Here is a 19074-nt window from a genome sequence, read left to right on the forward strand (position 1 = left end):
CCAAATGTGGCAGAAAAGCGAAGTAAAATAAACCAAACCAACAACAATATGAACGTGCGTTCTCTTGCCCAAATAAATACATCCGTTGGAGGCCAAAAGATTAGTATATTAAAATAAAACACTACTAAAACGAGAACGAGAGAGAGCCTGAGCAAATATTTGTAATTTAATCATTATATATTCCATATTTGAAACAAAAGGAAAGAAAGCATAACATTATTGTCTGCACATAACACGTTCCCATTTCATAAATAATAAAACTAAATCCCATAAGGTTTTGTAAATACAGAGAACATACGTAAGTATTGCAGAAAATTTTCCCTTGAGTTCTTTAGAGGATTTACAAAGAATCAAGGGAAACCAATCCCATATCTGTCCTATAGGAGATAGACTGGGGGACCTGAATGGCTTTCAACCATTGCAGCAGGGGGAGGGGACAAGGGAAGTAGAGGCAGAAATCTTCCCTTTTCATTAGGAAACCCATTTCTACCTGGAACTGCTAAGGTGGAAGAAGAGCGAGCTAGGCCAGTTTTGCCCACGGATCACACCGAGGGACGAGAAGCAGGTGAAAAAGAAAGTGTTGCATATGAACTGTGGCTTTAACAAGACAATAAATATTGTGATTTGAAAATAATTAGAGATGTAAGATTGATTAATCTATCTCTACTAGACTAGCTATTCCTCAGTGCACGTCACTGGAGAGAACCTTTACCATCTTTCTTGAAAATGAAAGTATTGCATAGTGATTTCCACTTAAAAGCATTTTCCGAAAAGTTTCTCCTACAACAAACATGAACATAAATGAGGATGATGTCCTCAGACACATTCATTCACATTAACTATCAATCATCTTCAGTATATGCACTTCAACAGGTGCTATTCCATCATCCCAGAAAGGTCATATTCAAACCAGAAGAATGTAAAAACATTTACAATAACAAGATTTTTTTTCAGCAACAAACATCTCTGTAAAGGCATGATACAGACTTTTCACAAAATGCAGAATTTCAATTTGTGATCGACCTCCTATTTTTATCTCTCAGCTTCAACAAGTCTATAGAAATCCACGAGAGTCATTCAAGTCAAACCAAGACTATCAATTTTTGACAGAACATAATGAGATTTTGTGGCAGTTTATTTCCACTTAATATTTACAGTTGATATTTAACTGATGTTTCATGTTAAAATGTGTTAGGTTGCATACGCACAGGATAGATTTTAAATGTTTATAGCACAGGAACTAAGTGCTTTCGAGGTAAACTTTATAGAGAAAAGTTAGTTGTTTTTATGATATCTACCAGCACCCAAGCATTGTTGAAAGAGTTTTGCGACACCCTGTATACATATTTTCACATTCTGCTTCATATAGTAGCTCATGAGTGGTGACACTTTTTAACAGATTTTCTTGTCATGAACTTAAATTATTCTTGTACAAAATCATATGAAAAATGTAAACACAAAATGCAAAGATAGGTTAGGATTTAGGTGACTCGGGAACCACCTAAGACATTACCCATGTGAGCACCAAATCCTGACACCACTTTGAGTGTCAACAAAATATTTTTTTCTGATTAGATAAGTGTATATGTGTCTTAAACTGATTTTGATCAGTTTGGACAAGATTTATTGAAATTACTGCTGCAAAACTTAATATGTTTCTTGCAAAATCATTTAGTAATTTTAAGGTAAGAAATTACTGTTATTTTGTTATCATTCTGTAGGTGTTTAATAAACACATATCTACACTAAATGTATTCTTTAATTGCAAACACTTTAACCTCTTGAATCGCAGCCTGTAGATGGAGAGCAGAATCCCACGACGATGCTATGCAGAGAACATTAGGTGACACCCAGCAATAGTGCAAACAAATCATCTATCACATTGGTTGCTAATTTCATAATTTTTGTATTCAAATTATTAGAATTAACATTATATTGAATGTGAATTTTGAATTTAAAATTTTGGGTGCATCAACACTTAGGCTATTTTGCATCCATCATATTATATGAGATCTAGCCTCTTTCCATATATAAAATAGCATAATTGCAATGTCGTGTTACTAAAACATTAAAATATTTTGACATTTGGTAAAAACTGAGACTGTAAACGGAACTCAGCACACACAAGGAAAAAAAACAGGACAACACAGACAAAATTTTACTATCCATAGTGCCAGTCGCCAGAGCCTTGTTGGTCTGCAAAATGCAGTCCAGGGTATACTACGTGGAAATGAGGTTGACAATTGGGTGTACTATGAGGAAGATCACTCCAGAATTAACATTATTCAGTCCCCCATCAGACACATGTAAAGGGGTGTTGAAAAACAAATAAACAAAAAAAATATTGTAAAAATCCAAAATATATTGAAGAATTGAATACAGTGTGTGGCTAACATAAACATTGTGTTGTCTTTCGGTTCACCAGTCTTCCACATCGGATATATCTGAATATTCAGATTCACTACAGTCACTCTCCTCTTCTTCCGGAACATAATCCGACAAACTACTATCCTCCCCCATATTTTCCTGCTAAAGAAATGCCTAAGTAACGCCTAAAACACACAGGTCTCCTCAATTGCAGGGTTACGTATTATTAGCAACAGATGATGTAACGAGCATGCTTTGATCATTGCTTGTGATAGTCACGTGCTCAAAGGACGTCACAACAACACTTAGACTTCAGTCCTTTCCAACCAGAGGCATTCGTACGTTTTCATGACCATTACCATGCAAGAATATTTTCTATTCAGCCAATAGTACCAGCTACATAGTGGTAGGAGAGCATGCAGGCTCGACTACATAGTGGTAGTCAAGAAATTAAGTTTATTTTTTTTAAATTTTTTTTTTTAAGACTATTATATTTCGTCACCAATCCTCAAAATAACGAACATGGTCATGGGAGAGCTTGGAAAGTTCCCCCAAAATCTACCTTTCTCAGGTGAAAATGTTATCTTGAGTATCTTCTGCAAGAATGGGTCATTTAATAGTGCAATTATTAAAATTTTACTATGAGAAGCCAGGCACAACATAGTGCATTATATTGCTTCTCTCATTTATTCATCAGTTAAACATTGAATATAGTTGTTTTATTGTCCTGAAATTGATGTGACAAAATATATTTGCTTTAGTGAAAAATCAAACAAAATTTATCTTGGTTTCTCTTTAAAGTTGGCATGGAATTCTGATATCATTTATTTTTATATGAAATGAACTAAGTACAGTATCACCCACATTTTAGTTTAATTGTATTTAATTTTATTTTATTTTTCTTAAGCAAGGACAGCCCTGATCCAAGTCTTCACTGTCTTCATCACATAACATGGAAAACCAATTGTGTCTCATTCTAATTTCTTCCTGTTACTGTTCTTCACATATTCTATATACAATTAACAGTACATGTACTTATTTATGATTCACTATAACCTTTCATGTGGTAAAGGACATATTTTCAGAAAGTTTTCAAGTGTCAATCTCTCATTCATATTGAACACCTGGAAACTGTATTTTTGCAGACTAATGAGACTTTGAGGCCTGAATGTACAAGCAATATAATCCTCTGTATTGTTTGTAATAGTTTCTTCATTGATTTAACCTAATCGTTATTTAAACATGTCAACACTTTTAACCAAATTTGGTGGGAAAACAAGGTAAACTAATAAATACAAATGTAACTACACATCTCCAAAATAATGGAAGTGTTTTCCAGATAGAAACCAAGACTTACTTCTTCTCTAACTCTAATTCAATGTGAACCTTCTTGTCTAGGAGCATTTTGTTATTTTTCCTCATAGTTCTCATTCATGACTATTGTGCTGCAAATGTGTAGTTGCAGTAACTTTCCCCAGAATTTAAACTAATTCAAGTAATATGCCTTCACTACGTTTTTTTTCATGTAGTCAATTATCTTGTCATTGACCAATCGGTTCCGATAGTGTGTCTAGAAACTCATATTGTATTATCAGAAACAATTGGAAAAATGTCATGTTGGGTTTTACTTGCATACATGCATTGCTGCTTCATTTCTATTATATCTAATTAATATATAATGAACATTTACAATAAATATGAATTGTTGCAGTAAACGAGACCAAATTTTCAGAATATGCCACAGATATTTCACACACATAATTTCATTTCAGAAAAAGCAATTTATGTTAATTATTAGAGTGGTGTTGTAGTGATAATGTCTTCACCTTGTAATGAAGGAGTCCCAGGTTCAATACCTGGTGGAGGCAAATAGTGATTCTGGTCAAACTTTAAACTGTAGGTCTTTAGCATTTCTGTGTAAATTAGTATTTAGCTCCATTCCCAGTTAAGTCTCTTTGTCTAAATATCTCCTTCTCGGAGGAACAGATTCCGCGGCATTTAAATTCGATTATGTACAATTGGTTGTATATGAAATGTCACCATCCTGACAGATATAGTCCAGACCTAAACTAACTAACCTAGAGTACTTCACTGTAGCAGAAAATCAGGTTTTGAGATCTTGCCGTAAACAAATATTAGGACCTAAGCAAAATAAGAAAGTAAAATGGTTTTATTTAATGAAATACAGTTAATAAAGAAAATTATTCTGAATTTATTTAGCAGCGCTCAAATAAATTTCAAAGCATTCACCTTTTGGGTTATGAAAAAGCTTTGCTTCTTTGTTGTCATTGTTTGTTTTGTCTTCAGACAACTTTCATGGCAGAGTGATTAGCACATCATGCTACAACACCAGGAGTATCAGGTTAGAATCACAGTCTGAGCATATGTGTTCTTTATGAATTTCTCTTCATCAATTTCATCATATTATCACTCATATGTCATCCTCATTGTCACGTTTTGCCAAAGGTGTCAAAAAAACGATACTACATAACAAAAATCAAATCACATCAAATGTGTTGTCCCCAGAAAGTCTTGGGTTCAAATGCCAAATGGATGTTCTGTCTCACTAGTATGAACTTTGATGGGGATTTTGAACTCCTCTTTATAGTGCTACCTAGAAGAGTCGTTCTGAGATGTTCATTTTCCAAGTATTTTTTTTTGGGGGGGGGAGGAAATCTCTGCTCTGTTAAATCTTCCCCCTTGGCTGGTATACATATGATGCCCCTCCTACACAATGGTTTTTGGATATGCTATAGTATTATTAGCCATTATTTTGAAATTCAACCAAAAAAGGGATATTTGTATAGTTTTATTTTTTGATTGGCATCATTTTTTTATATGTTGAAGTAGGTCATGAGAAATGAATATTGTGTAATTTTGAGACCTTCAAAATTTTTTCCCTCCCCTGTAGAAAATGTCAAATTTCAAGGTCAGACCGCCCATTTTTCATGAAAAGTGAAACATGGGTAAGTTCGGAATGCTGTATCTTTGAAAATTAACAACATCCCATTTTTTTTTTCTTATAAACTGTTAATAAAAGACTGGTTGCTTATGTACATTCACTTGTTTTGATGGGACATTGTTGCTTTCCATTGTTATGCAGCAAGAAAGAGGGTCCGAAGTGCAGTTTTTTTTCCTGTTTTCAGCCCTTAATATCTTGGTTAAGTAACACTACCCCAAACATTTGTTTACTGGTCATTGAAGCTCACTATTAGAACAAGCTACGTGATATAGCACATTACTGGGTTATTGATGCTGTTAGCAGATATAACCCTTTGAATACTCAAGAAACCGCATCTTTAGAATTTGGACTATCTCAAAACAGCTTCAAGGTATAAATACACTAAGTATGCCAACTTGTAGGTGAATATATGTACTAACACCAGGAAATGAAAAAAACTTTGGAGCCTCGTCCCATTTTTGAGAAAATAATTTTTAAGATATTAGGAAATGTCAATGTAAATTATCACACTTCCTTCTCTATGAGAAAGTGGAACCAACCATTCTCCTGCTTTTCTTTGTTCCAAATGGAATAGCCTATGTCTTGACAACTTGTGGGACAGTTTTCGTTTTTCTTTCTTTGATGGATAGTGTAGTGGTAATGTCACATCATTGTAATCAAGGGGTTCAAGGTTTGATGCAAGGTTGAGGTACAAGTTGTTCAGATTCCACTTTAAACTGCAAGTCCACAGTCCCGATTAGCTTTCCTGTGAATAAAGTGGGCTTAAAACAAAGCTCTATATACAGTGGCATACCAAGGACTTTTGAAAGGGGAGAGAAGTGTAACGCTATTCCTCGCTCGCAAAGGAACATAAATTAGATTGTGTGCAATTCGATATTCATTTGTTTCCCTTGTTCGAAGAAGTAATACGTCACCAATCATGTGACTATGGAAAGGGAGGGCTCTCGCGTGGCTTGCGGAGTTCTCTCTTTCTCTCTCTCTCTCGCTTACTCTGGCAGCGGTAGGGGTTACCTGTCGTAGCTCTACCTTGGACTGGTGGAATCGGTTAGCTGAGATTGTCATCTGGGTAATGGTGGTATAATTAATATATATTTAAGTTTATTTTAAGAATTATAATACTCCATTTAGTTAATTAGTTTCATTTGTGCACTATTTAGTTATTCCATGTTTAATACTACCATTGCGCAGATGATCATTTCAGATTGGCCGATACTTACTAGTCTTGTTCATTTGGTATCTAATTAGATTTACGATTTCTCCATCCAAAATTGCTGACTAATATATTATATACGGAACAATAATATCGAATATTGAACACAATCTAAGTCCGGTACATCTATTTGGCCTTGTATGAAATGGGTTGGTTGTATCATTAATTTAAATTAATGTAAATCGGACATGTGTATATTATACTAAATTTTGTTATTGGAAGATTTCTATTATTGACGTTACTGCTGTTACATATTACCAATTTCTAGTAGTTATTTCATCAATAAATTGTTAAATTTACCTTTTTAATTTTTGTACTTCCCACAAAGGCCTCTGAATTGGGCGAATAGTTCAATAATCAAGGTAGTCAAATTGTCAGCCATTAGTATATATAATTGTAGAGGGCTAATGACATAATCCCAAATCTAAATTATATGTGAAAATACTAGGGTGGTGACAGAGAAGAGCATGGTTTTGTTCAATGTGGGAAGTACGTAACATTTTGCAAAGTAAATTTTAGGGAAAAAGGATGAACTTAAATGAATCAAATTCTCTATTGCAAACATTAGATCAAACTGGTTATTTAGATCCGCCTAGTGCATTAGGAATACAGCCGATTTCTTCCACGATGTATTGTGAAGGTCAGGAACAGGTGGCGATGAGTTCGTCACGGCCAGGTGTGTCTCGGCCGGAAGTGAAAGTTGAGGTTAAAAGATCATATGATCGAATGCCTTGTAGGCATAAGTGGGTAAATAAACGTCCTTCTAAGAATTTAATTGACTTTTCTGATTCTAGTGATGATGAGATACATAATGGGGGGCATAATTCTCCAATTTTTGCTGGTAGTTGTATTAAGAAAATAACAAGTAATGTCGCTAGTCAAACTCTGTTAAGTTTGATTAACAATATCCCCTTAGTAATGGATGAAAATCCTCTTAATCTGTTTGATTTTATATGGCATATAAACAGCATAATTGAAAAGGATATTTTTCCAGCAAGAGAAATACTTCTCTCTGCTTTACATAAGTTGCCATGTAAAATAAGTGACGTAATATGGAAACTTATAGGTAGTGATCTATCTTGGTCTGCAATTGTTAAAAAAATAATGGATAAATTTGTAACAACGTTAGGAAAAGAACTCATTGTTAATAAGTTCATATTTCGTATCCAAGACAAAAATGAAGATGTAGTAGAATTTTTTGAAAATAGATGGAGGGCTGCAGTTTTAGTAGATTTGGGGTGGCCTGAAGAAGAGCTTATTCAGTGCTTAATTGAAAGAATGCTCCCTAACTATTCTGAACATTTTATTTTGAATGGTGTCCCTTCGTGTGTGTGTGATCTAAAAGCTAGATTACAATTATTGCAGAAACATCAGAGAATCGTTAAAGATTTCAGATCAGTTACTTCAAGTGACAAATTACGTAACACAGGGGAAAGTAAACCAATTATTTGCAGACAATGTTATAAGGCAGGACATGTAATGAAAAGTTGCCCCTATAGACAGAATAAAACCTTCATGCCAGCATTTGCAAATTCTTCGAAAGAAAGTGATACCGTGGTTGCAGTGTTTGTCCCTATTGTTCTAGAAAATCAAACATTAAATGCTTGCATAGACACTGGCTGTACAGATTCAATTATCAGGAGTGATGTGATTCATAAACTAAATCTTAAGAGACAATTGAAGATCAATGAGTGCAATGATAAATTAAAAGTGGGGAACAGAACATACATATATTTTCACCAAAAAGTAACATTAAATGTGAAGTGCGATTATTTATCGTGGCCACAAACTTTTTATGTAAGTGACAATTTGCCTGTTGACTGTATATTGGGTGTGAAATTTCAAATACAATCGAAAATGGCCATAAATATGCCGAAACAAGAAGTTAGTTTCAACAACGGCGGAGTGGTTTTGCCAATTAAATGGAACTGTTCAAGTTTTAATATTCAAAATGTATCTTTCCAGGAGAACTTTATTAATGCACCTGTGTCTTTACCCTCTGTTAACAATGGTAATCTACAACGACGAAGATACAACCAGCAGCAGCCAAGAACAAGTGGATTTTTAAGGAATGCTTCTCAATTCAGTCAGGCAAGACGTGGTCAACAGCGTGCTCCACAGCAAACAAGAAGTGGACAAGTTCCAGGAAACCAATTCAGGAAACCCTTTACGTCAACTTCCAGTACTTCTGTTCCGGATGGATTTTGTGGAGTTATGAACGAGCTTTCGCAGGATTTTGAAGAAAAATTAGGTGAGCTTAAAAATCAATTTTCTGACGTTATTAGTGATTCTATTGGACACATTAAAGGTTTCGAATACCGTATTCAATTAACAGACAATATTCCAGTGAGAATGATGCCATATAATTTGGGTCCAAAGAAAGAAAAGGAAATGGAAGAAATTATTGATAATTTGTTAAAGCAAGGTGTTATTGAACCTACTAATGGAGCATATGCTTCTCCAGCATTTATTGTGTATGGAAAAAATGGATCTAAAAGAATGGTCATTGATTATAATAAGGTAAATGATCATATTTTATGGGATGGTTTTCCTCCAAATAACTTAGAAGACACCTTAAGTTTTTTGAGCAAGGGAAAAATTTATTCCGTTGTTGATATTAAATCTAGTTATCACCATATATTACTTGCAGAAGAATCTCGAGACGTAACTAGTTTTGTAACAAAAACAGGCCATTTTAGGTATAAATTTCTGCCATTTGGTTTACGTGTAGGAAGTGCATGTCTAGCAAGAGCTATGGACATGGTCTTAGGAGATTTAAGGGGCACATTTCTTTCTTACTATTGTGATGATATTTTAATTGTATCAGATGATGAAGAATCTCATATAAATCATCTGAAGATAGTGTTTGAAAGATTCAGAAATTATGGAATAACAATATCACCTCAAAAAATGCAATTGGGCCAGACAAAAATAAAATTCTTAGGGTTTGAAGTGAGTAATGGAAATCTATGTATGGATCCTTCGCGGATCGAAGCAATTAGAAATTTGCCAGCTCCCAAATCCTTGCGAGGATTAAATAAATTGTTAGGGTTTATAAATTATTTTTCAAGATTTATTCCTGACTTTCAGAAAATAATTTCACCATTAAATGATGTAAAATCTGTGAAACAAAAATTTTATTGGGGTTCTTTACAGCAAAATGCGCTCGATACAATTAAGTTAGCATTTGAAGAAAATGTAATATTGAAATTACCAGATATGGACAAGCCATTTATAGTTCAGGCGGATGGGTCTTTATCAGGCTATGGTTCTATTTTATTGCAGGAAGATGAGGATAGGAATTTAAGACCTGTCTTCTTCTATTCTAAGCGAATGAAAGAAGCTGATAAAAATAAAACCATATATCAGGTAGAATGGGAGTCTTTAATGTTAGCTTTAGATAGATTTGATCCTTATTTGCGATGCCAACCATTTCTATTGCAAATAGACAATATGAGTGTTGCATGGATGATAAAAAGAGCATCCAAATACCCAAAATATGCTAGATATTTGGAAAAACTATCTATGTACAAGTTTCAGATAGAGCATATACCTACCACAAGTAATAAGTTAGCAGATACTTTATCTAGAATGTTTGATGGTAAGGAGTTTAATACTGAAGAACTAGATGTAAGTGAATTAGATGGTATTAACTTGAGCATGTGGGCTCATCCCTTATTGTCAGTATCCATATCTGATGAACAACTAAAAGATAAAAAGCTAAAAGAAATCATTGATAAATTGAAAGCGAATGAAGTAGTACAGTATTACAAATTAGTAAAGAATGTCTTGTTCTATAGAACTAAATCAAATACTATGCCATATAGAATTGTTGTTCCTGAACACTTGCGTAGATCTGTAATTACTTATTTTCATAGTAATGTTATACAAGGTGCTCACATGGGTTGGTTGAAGACACTAAAGAAAATACAAAAACATCTAACTTGGGTAAGGATGGCTAAAGATGTTAAAGATATGGTGCAAGCCTGTGATGTTTGTCAACAAAGTAGAAGTAGAAATGTTGCAGTGGTAAATACATTGTCATCTGAAATTATTTCTGCTCCATGCCAAAAATATCATATTGATTGTGTCGGTCCACTGGTGCCATCAAAAGGATTTAAATTTATATTAGTTGTAGTCTGTGCATTTTCAAAATTTGTTATCTACGAACCATTAAAGATGTTGTCATCAAAAGTCATTGTACAGAAATTATATAATATATTCTTAACGTATGGATTTCCGAGTGAGATCACTTCTGATAATGCCTCATATTTTGTTTCGCAATTCTTTGAATCATTCTTGTTTAATTTGGGCATTAAACATACAACGATAAGTCCTTACAATAGTCAGGCAAATATGGCTGAAAAATATATATCTCACTTAAAGTATAGCTTGAGAGCATTGTTTGCTAAAGATCAAACCAAATGGGTAAATGCATTAAAAGAAATACAATATTCACATAATTCCTGCATCAGTTATGCTACAAAATTTACACCTGCCCAGCTTTTTCTTGGTAGAGATTTAAGCGATATGTTATGCATTAGATGGCAATTAAAAGATGAAAATGAGGTTATTTCTGACGATGAACAAAAAGAGAGGTTGTACCAGGCATTTCAAAACTTAAAGAAAGCTTGGAAAAAGAGGGAGGAACTTTATAAGAGGAAATTTAGTCCTGTAAATTTTGCTGTAGGTGACAAAGTAATGGTGCAAAACCAAGTCATATCAAAAAAAGTTGAGAATATAACACGTAAATTATCTTATAAATATACAGGGCCATATGAAATTGTGAAATTTTTAACTAATGTGTCCGTCTTAGTAAAACATTGCTCAGATAAAAATAAGTTTAAGAGAGTGCATGTCTCGAAGATAAAGAAGTTTTACGAAATGCCTGTTACTCTTCCATCCAGTAATAATAGCAATAGCAATTCATTACCAGAGTAAGAGACCTAGAAAAATCAATTTGATTTATTTTTATTTGTTTTCATGTCTGTTACAATGGGTACCCTGTGTTGTTTTTGTTACGTGTATCAAAAAACTATATTCTAATGTTGTTGAAATTGGAATTTTAAATGTTATGTACGTACGTATGAAGGTATTGTTTCTTGGTATTTTTGTATATTACAGGTTTCGTTTGGAATGAAAAAGATCGATCAAATGTCAACTATTAATTAATAAATGAACCTGAGGACCGAAAGTACCAGGACACAAATGATTTGTGGATTTGAATGTATGGTGTTTTGTAAGTACCAAATGTTTCTTTGCGGGCGATGAAATGCTTCTTATTTATATTTAAAGGGGGAGAGGGAATTTTGTATCGCTATTCCTCGCTCGCAAAGGAACATAAATTAGATTGTGTGCAATTCGATATTCATTTGTTTCCCTTGTTCGAAGAAGTAATACGTCACCAATCATGTGACTATGGAAAGGGAGGGCTCTCGCGTGGCTTGCGGAGTTCTCTCTTTCTCTCTCTCTCTCGCTTACTCTGGCAGCGGTAGGGGTTACCTGTCGTAGCTCTACCTTGGACTGGTGGAATCGGTTAGCTGAGATTGTCATCTGGGTAATGGTGGTATAATTAATATATATTTAAGTTTATTTTAAGAATTATAATACTCCATTTAGTTAATTAGTTTCATTTGTGCACTATTTAGTTATTCCATGTTTAATACTACCATTGCGCAGATGATCATTTCAGATTGGCCGATACTTACTAGTCTTGTTCATTTGGTATCTAATTAGATTTACGATTTCTCCATCCAAAATTGCTGACTAATATATTATATACGGAACAATAATATCGAATATTGAACACAATCTAAGTCCGGTACATCTATTTGGCCTTGTATGAAATGGGTTGGTTGTATCATTAATTTAAATTAATGTAAATCGGACATGTGTATATTATACTAAATTTTGTTATTGGAAGATTTCTATTATTGACGTTACTGCTGTTACATATTACCAATTTCTAGTAGTTATTTCATCAATAAATTGTTAAATTTACCTTTTTAATTTTTGTACTTCCCACAAAGGCCTCTGAATTGGGCGAATAGTTCAATAATCAAGGTAGTCAAATTGTCAGCCATTAGTATATATAATTGTAGAGGGCTAATGACATAATCCCAAATCTAAATTATATGTGAAAATACTAGGGTGGTGACAGAAGCTATACATTGTTTAGTTAAACCCACTACCACCACCCCCCTTCATGCACGCCACAGTCTATATTGTAATAAGAGTTTGTTTGTAAACGATTCTGTATTATTGTACCAAATAAAACATAACTTTCTGGTTATACATAACTATAGATTCCCAGAATAACCCAATTTCAATTCAGGTAGGCCTATGAGCGGACCTTTGTGATGGAGTGGTTAACACAGGAATCCACGACACCATGGATCCAGGATTCGAATTCCAGTCTGGGGATTATTGATTGTTCTTTGTGAGTGTCACTTCATCGATTTCATAATAACATCACTCACCCTCTTTGCCATGATTAGTAAAAAGTGACAGAAAGGCGACGTAAAATAACCCAATATCAAACAATCAATCTGAAATAGGCTTAGGAAAAGTATTTCCATCATCTTTAATATTGTTACTCCAAATAACGAACATGTTTTTTATCATCATGGCAATTCTTTTAAAGAAATTTTGAAACATCAGACACAAATTTATATTTTAAGGTGCTTCACTTTGCAAGCATAATGGGGTATTCCAGATTTGCTTGGTTTTCTTTGAATTATGGTGTGAACAAGCCTTCAAAAAGTGACCAGTTCTTTCGTATAACAGAATAGGGATGAACAATTTCAAACACAGGGCTACTATAAATGATTCATTCTATTTCAGAAGACAGTACGGAAAAGAACCACTGTGTAAACAGAGCATTTGTTTATGTACTTCCACTGCCAAGAACACTGGTAGAGCTCAGGGAATACATCAATGCTTCTTTGATTTCCATTGACAGGCGATTGCTACAAATGTATGGGTGGAAATCGACTTGGTGAGTTTACAGATATTTTCTTGTATCATACATATCTGTATGCACAATACTTTGGAAAATACAATGTTTTGAGTGAATCATTTATAGTAGCCCATTGACTTAGAACATGAACTTTTGGGAATAAATTAATACTAGTGGCTAATGAACTGACTAAGAAGGCACATGGTGACAAGAAGTTAATGCTGACAAGGACATTTTATATTCAATGAAATGTGTCATTATCTTACCTGCACATTTCCTTCCTTTGTCATCTTGATCTATATCTGTAGAACTGTAGAGGCTAGGCAGTAGGCATTGTGTAAAACATGGACACTTAACAGTGGTAGCACACAAGATATCACAATGTGATTAGAACAACACATTCTTATTCCTCTCCTATTTCTGACTTCATTGATGAAATGAGAGTAGATTTTGGTACCAGTCCTGTGGTGAGAGTTAGTAATTAATGTTCACTGATCACTGATTACAAACAATTACTTCCTAAGGATAAACGTTACAAAAATGGCATATGAAGTGAGTCGTTTTTAGTAAGTTTCCTAATAATATATACTGAATATGATGCACATATAATGTAATATTACTACTCTGACATTCCTGCCCAGTCAACAAGGTAATGTTACCACAACGTTAGCCCCTAACATACCTAACATTGTTACCACGTTGAATGTATGTTGATGCAACGTTGTTTTTGGTAAATTCATCAGCATCATTGGTATCCATTCAACTCTGACAAGATGGCAAGAGCTAAAATTTTGAACATGAAATAAGCCAAACTCTACTCTCAAAATGCATAATCCAACATGATGGGCAGGAAGATAAGAAGCTGTGTATGGTCTTAAAGAGATGTTTTTGTTATGTGAAAGTTTTATCTTGTATACTTTAACAAGCAGGAAGACAAACGAAAGAAGTGAGGCTATTTCCCTTAAGGGTTAAATGGAATTTTTCAGTTAAATTTTATTACCTACAGTTCAATGTAAAGTTTCAGAAGAGTTAAATATCATTTATAAGGCACACAGGCAGAATCTCTTGATATTATGGCTGCATGAAATCTCTTAGGGAACGCTCCCTTCTTAGAAATGTCTGAGCTTCGATTTGATTCACTTGTTGAAGTGATAAAAATTTGTGCCAAGTGGGGAATTTCAAGTGAATTTTCTGACAAAATATCAAGAAATTAAGGAAGCATTTTGACAAACTCTGGCAGGATCAAAGGCTTACCAATCAAGAGAACTGGTTCGCCCTATCAAAATTTTACCCAATGAGAGACAAAATTTGCTTACAACTGGACAATCGTTTCAATGTAATGGAAGCTGTTGTACACATCTAGAAAGTAATACAACATTATTTTTTTCATGATGAACAGACACTGAGCTTTGTTGGGAACCTTAAAAAATGCTAGAACATTCGCAGGCCTTTATTTCAATCACAAATATTATCAGTTAGATGTTCTTTCAAAGGTCATGAATTATGTGAAAGGGCTTGCTGATCTCATTGTGACACATTCAGTTTCAGTTATCCTTATGCATTCAAAGCTTTTCTTATGTACCTTACTGCCCCTCTCACATTAGCAGAGAGATTGATTTCAAATTGAAAATATAAAAACCAATTTACGCAGTACGAGTGTGGATTGCCATTATTAATCTTAACTTGTTTTTGAGTAAAGAATGCACCGTAGTTCACAGTACCTATCTATTTTATTAGTCATTTTGCACACACTCTTATTATTAGCATAGAGCAGTGATTCTCAACTTTTGTGACTCTAAGGCCCAGTAAATTCACTTTTTTAAAAATCCGATGGTCTGATCACATCAATTTTACGTGTAAATAACTTTCTGATTTTTTAAAACTTTATTGGATGACAATGACTGGATCAAATGGAATCTTTTAGTTTCCTCTGGCCAATATTATTAAGCTAATATGATAAGTGCTGATTTTCATTGTCATGTTCCAATTGCAGACACTGAAAAATTTCCAATTAATCAGAATATTCCTATTTTAATATGTTTGTTATTAAAAATTACTGCACAAACTAAATTGACCATGGTTCCCAATCATCAACTTCCAAATTTGGAGGCAGGAAGCAACAAATGCCCCAGATTAGATCATTTCATCACTCACCACCACCATCGCAAAAATATTTCCTGTTATCACAGTCGAACTCAAAGCAAAGTGAAAAATCATCATTCATGGATGCTATTTTGCAAGTCGCTCCACCATTCTGGCTCTAACTCAAGAAATACACAACCATTAAAATTAAATTGTTTCAAAGAGATGGAAGCAGTTGTAGTCATATAGGAAGTAATACAACATTCTATTTTTCATGATGTACAGACACTGAGACATAGGTACATAAAGATTTAATAGAGAGATTAAAATTTCAAAAAGACTCAAAATTAAAATTAAATTTTGCAGACTGCATAGATGACAGTCCCCTCTCAGCAGCTTTTTTTCTCAACAGTATTGGCCAGAAAGGATTTCCTGCTATCGATGGTGAACGCTGAATCAAAGGTTATCTTTCCAGGTGGTTGCCAGCTTGGGCTGTTATTTGCTAACTTCAAGAGAAACTCACATGGTTCGGTGGCCTGGTGGTGGAGAGACACTGGCATAGAGTTCGTACTGTGGGTACTCTTTGTTATTAGTCTCTACCATTTATAAAAAAAACGAAAATAAATAAACATATCTTTAATCATAATCAAGATAATTATATTTGTTTAACACCCCATATGCTGAAATTGCATTATTTTTGTATTCGTAGATCCAGTCACTATAATAGCAGTAACTGGGGGGAGGGGCTATTTGAGTATTCTGCCCTGGGGTCGCCATGATTGTCAATATCATCAGTCATCCTCATCATTGTGATTAGTCAAAAGTGGCAGATAAGTGACACTACACTAAATAATGAACACTAAATAAATCAAAATAAAGAAAAGGGAATATGCTAACAAAGACTAGGTTCCCTGCCATGGTCTACCCTCTTCTTGTCATCTTTCAATTTAGCTAATTGATATAATCCAAGAGTGTGGCAATTGGAGTACCCTTAAAACATCATCACAAAGAATCACAATGGTGCTTGTGCTCTCTCGAATAATACGTTATACAACAGATAATTGTTTAATGTTGTGCCACAAACAAGTGATTGAACTGTGTTATCGCAGACATTTTCTTTTCACAGTAAGCTTGCGTTTGAAATTTTGGTTTTCTTCTTCTTTTGTAAATATAGAAATGGAGCTGTATCGCTAATGTAGGTTCCTTTTCTTTTCTTTCTTCTATATTAATGTGAATGCTCTTGCATGAGAAATGGAAGTGAATAAAAGGTTCAATTATATTAAGTAAATATTTTGAAAGTGCAAAGAACTTTGTGATGTCAGAGAAGCTAATTGTTACACTCACTTATGTAACAAGTTTCATTGTTGTGGTTGCTAAGGATACTATGGTTACACAATTCCAAGAGATTATTCATGAGATCAATGACTAGAAATTATCATTGTTCTATCCCTTACAAGTCAGAATGAAGATAACCTAATCGTAATGAAGGGGCCCTAAAATGCAATCAGCAGTTGAATGCAGATGACATTTGGTAATTTAAAGGTTTGTGCAACATGTGTATTGAATAGTCTGGAGATTCATGTTTTAAGGTAAAAGTACATAATACATACAATCCTAGTAGTATGATTTGTACGAGAATTCTATTAACTCAGAACATTTTAATGTTTAATGTTATATTTATATTATATTCATAGGCGTAGCTACGGGATGTGCCGGGTGTGCCTAGACACACCCTAATGGGCTGCTTTATCAAAGAGAATTAAATACAGATATTTCAATAAGAGCAGCAGTTTGTAAGAAGTTGAAAATGTCATTACTTGGTACAAACGTGTGCATTATCGCTGATGAACCAGGTGTCTATAGATTTTCAATTTTTTTATGTCATTGGAGAAAGAAGATATTTACTGCATTCTACTCTGTACTACAGCGCCTTTCTTCTATACCTGTCACAAGCTGCACGTGTGAGAGACAGCTTTCTCCAAGCTTTCCAAAGTTAAAACTAAATTAAGAGCAACTCAGAAGCAGGATAGATTGGAAGCCCTGCTCTTGCTATTTGTGGAACAGGAAAAAGCTTAGTCTATTGATGTAAATGAAGTTATTGATGAGTTTAAGAACATTGCACCTTTTGACAAACGTCTCTTGTTATAGATGACGTGTATTTTGATGTATTTGTTTGTAACATTTATGAACATTTTGTGTGTGTAATTTCTATGCAATTTGATTTTTTCGGTAACAGTAGTATAAGTCGGAGACGGATTTCTTAAAATTTACAGGAGAAAAGACGAGAAAGTACTTACGGAATTGTGTTCTTGAGGACTTTCTGAAGCCGGAGATATTTTTTTTTTATAATCGTGCTACGTATTTTGCCTGTAAATAAGGTATTTTTCGTCAATCATGCATCTCCGTCGTGCGATAGCTCGTGCCGCCATTACCGTCGACTACGTGAATCAAATGTTCCACGCGTTTGGTTATGTAACCCCCTCACAGTGTAGCAACCACGCGGAAGTTTGACAAGATGACGTGTGAGCGGGTTTTTTTCCAATAAAAGGTAAGACTCTAGTTTACGTCCTTTTCCTAAGGATTACGTGTCATATATCGTTGGAAAGCTTATTTTATGAGGAATTCAACAACGTAAATCCCAAAGCGAGCAAAAATTTCCTGAAGGAGTAAATCGAGAAAAACCGATGTTGTCCTGATATGCACAATTGAACGTACTAAGGAATTTTTTAGATGATGAAGCACATATTTAGGGGTGAAATGAGTGCTAATGGAACCTAACCTAACAGGCCTAACCTAACCTCGTAGGCATACCTCGACCCCGTGAATGGATAGTGGGGCTAACGTGAACAGAAAGTGTAAAAAGAAAAAGGTACTTACCCGAAGAGATGCCGGGTGCCGCACCACGATCACGCACCGCGAACGCAAAGAAGCAATCACCATGCAGATAAGGACGTAAAGTAGAGTCTAGCCTCAATTTTCGCTTAAAAACCTTTTGTGAATAGTTTGTGCGGCATTTATCGGTTCATAAGTTTGGAAAGACTGCACATCAGCTGACGATACTGCATATCAGCTGACGATAGACAACGTGAGTCATGATTTGCCCGCCGAATTAGCAACAACCAATAAATGATTATAATGTTAAAAGTAACGTGTTTTTCATGGAAAAAAAGTTATGGCCAGCTTGAAAAATCTTCCGCTATGCATATGAGGTAAGTAGCAATGATTTTTATTTGAAAACAACCGAGTTTTATGTGTCTCCGGCTTATACTACTGTTACCCACATGTTTTTCATGGAAAAAAAGTTATGGCCAGCTTGAAAAATCTTCCGCTATGCATATGAGGTAAGTAGCAATGATTTTTATTTGAAAACAACCGAGTTTTATGTGTCTCCGGCTTATACTACTGTTACCATTTTTTCTACTACAGATATTCAGAAATTTTCAACACTGTCATTTAGTGAATTTATATTCCTTTACAAATGTCAGTGCAGTTAAA

Source organism: Lepisma saccharinum, chromosome 15, assembly GCF_977018435.1.
Source record: "Lepisma saccharinum chromosome 15, izLepSacc3.1, whole genome shotgun sequence".
Taxonomy (NCBI): domain Eukaryota; kingdom Metazoa; phylum Arthropoda; class Insecta; order Zygentoma; family Lepismatidae; genus Lepisma; species Lepisma saccharinum.